Consider the following 2,618-nt stretch of genomic DNA (forward strand, 5'->3'; position numbering starts at 1 on the left):
GGTGAAATGAAATCAGCAGACTGTATGAAGGAAGTACATATAAAATCTTTGAGGGCTTGACTGGGCGGATGCTGAGAGGCTGTTTACCCTGGCTGTGGAGTCCAGAGTTAGGGGAGAAAGTTGAGAATAAGAGGCCGCCCATTTAGGATTGAGATGAGGAGAAATGTCTTCATTCTAAAGATTGTGCAGCTTTGGAATTTACTACCGCAGAGGGCTGTGGCTGTTCAGCCATTGAGTACATTCCTAACCGAGATGGATTTTGACATTACGGGAATCAAGGTATATGGGGCGAGGTCGGTAAGTTTCAGTTGAGGTAGAGGATTAGCAATGATCTTACTGAATGGCGGAGCAGGCTCGAGAGCCACAAGGCCAAATCCTGCTCCAATTTCTTATGATCTAATGTACCGACCTTGGCCAGCGGGGTTGAGAACTGTGGGTCGTCTGGCTTAGTTCATTAAATAAGCATCGCCGTAGGAAGCAGAACCAATTGGAAGATGACTGCGTGGACGACGTGTATTTTCTTCAATGGCTTGCAAAATAAATATTTTCGACGGTTAAAATTGCTTTCACGATTCAAGAGCATTAAACAATGTAGTCTTTCTCCTGTGGCCTAGGCCTCTAGTGATGCCGTGATGTAATAATGGGTGAATTGCTTGTTTTACTTTCTGCTTGAATCGTTGTTGTAGCTTTGAATATGCCTCAGCACAGGAACCGAAAGGCAGCAGTTAAAATGAAGTAAAAACGGGTCATTTGGGACGACGTTTTAATTTCCATAGTCGACAGGATTATGAACCTGTGCGGAGAAACTCCAATGGATTTTAAGTCCATCGCCTTAACCACTTGACCACAATTACCCGGGCAGTCGGTTGGACCCACGCAGCTTCTCATTTGCTGCAAGATCGCTGCCTCTGTTGTGAACGCTCTGGTACATAATCACTTGGGTTCCTGTGGAATAATTGCAGTTGCTATTCCTTCATTGTCTCTGTGGCGCAATGAGCCAGTGCGTTCCGGCTATTAAACGAAAAGTTGGTGGTTCGAGCCCATGCAGGAACATAAGCTGCTTTAAATTTTTCAAACATATCTATGGTATAAAAATGGAGTCTTTGATTCCGTGGAATAAACAGTCGTGAGCATACTGCTGCTGCCTTCCTGCTTCCAGTGGGAACAATCGCTTCAGCGATCAGCCTTCTGCCAGGCAGCCTGGATATTCTACTTCCATTATACCACTATTCCAAGTGCAGCGTTCTTTCCATGAAAATACAGCTGGAAAATCATCCATTTTCTACACGTTCCTCAATTTTACACTTACATGGATTATAACGGAAAGCTTGAAGCAATAACAATTGCCAGACAATTTTAGCTTCCGTGCATCGCCCTGCACGCTGATCACGTGACAACAACCAACCAATCACATACAGCGGCGTGAGCACGCCCCCATTTGAATGCGTCCAATCAGGGACTGAGGATTGAGCTGCACCATCACAATCAGCTCCAGTACGTTGGAGGACTCGGTTGTGAGTCGATGAATTTTTCCTGTCGCTGGCGCCGCGACAGAGAAGCGAGCAGCCCCTGCAATCAATTGTTTTCAGCCAAATGCTAGAGGTATGAATTTCGAATCACAAAATCTTTGACACGAGCTGATTTGGTTGCGGTGTTTGAATGCGGTTTAGTGACTCACACGGGCCTTGTGCTTTTCTTTTTGCGTCCGGTTTTCAGTGTGTGATCACTTAACGTTTTGAGACTGAAACGAAGTGCAATGTCTGATTCAACTTGCTGCTTCATATGGCGTTTGGCCAAATTGAGGCAATTCGACACTACGTTCGGCATTCAAAGCACCTTTTCTCTCGTGTGCTGTTTTTCCCCTTTATACGACCGCGTGCTGGTCAGAGAAAGTGGTTGGAGAATAAATCTGAGCTCAATTTCCTGCTGCGTGTCCATCCAGTTAAGCATTGTTTTCTGTGGAGAAATGAAATCAGCAGACTGTACGAAGGAAGAACACATAAATTCTTTCAGGCCTTGACTGGCCGGATACTGAGAGGCTGTCTACCCTGGCTGTGGTATTCAGAACCATGATTCAACGTTTCAGAATAAGTGTCTGGCCATTTAGGATTGAGATGAGGAAAAATTCCTTCATTCACTGTCTGGCTAGGTCAGGTTGATAATATATTCTTGTTATATTGATCAGATTGGAGCGCAGGAGCAGATGGGATGTTTGGAAGGGCGAACGGGGAAGCGGCGGAGAGAGGTGGGTGTGAGAGTGGCAGCAAGCGTGGCACAGTCGATAGATTGTAAGTAATGGAAGCAATGTTTAACCGAGGCCTGAGACGCTGGAACTCATAAAATAACATTTTGCCGAAAACGAAGGTGTTACAAACAATATTTGGAGGTAAGGGTGATTGAACCCAGGACCTCATACAGGCATGCCTTCTATCACTGAGCTACATCCCCAGCTGATGTTTTGTTTTAAAGTAGGACAGAAGAACCGTCAGTATTATCATTCTAATCTCCCTTTGTGTTCCAAATCTGATGCAACCGTGTGTGAAGAGAAGAATTCTGGCCTGATCACTCCAGGAACAGCGAAAGAGGAAATGAGAAGCAAGACTTGAGGGATTAATTGG

General features: G+C 45.2%; 1 non-coding gene across 1 annotated transcript; it reads right to left on the bottom strand.

Annotated features, from left to right (window-relative positions):
• Window positions 1-771: 771 nt before the first annotated feature.
• On the bottom strand, window positions 772-854 carry trnal-uaa (transfer RNA leucine (anticodon UAA)). Its single transcript has one exon. It is a non-coding gene; the product is annotated as a tRNA-Leu (tRNA).
• Between the last annotated feature and the right edge of the window lie 1,764 nt (window positions 855-2,618).

The sequence above is a fragment of the Somniosus microcephalus genome, unplaced genomic scaffold, assembly GCF_052327205.1.
Source record: "Somniosus microcephalus isolate GS21.2 unplaced genomic scaffold, FLI_Smic_1.0 unresolved_chr5, whole genome shotgun sequence".
NCBI classification, from domain to species: domain Eukaryota; kingdom Metazoa; phylum Chordata; class Chondrichthyes; order Squaliformes; family Somniosidae; genus Somniosus; species Somniosus microcephalus.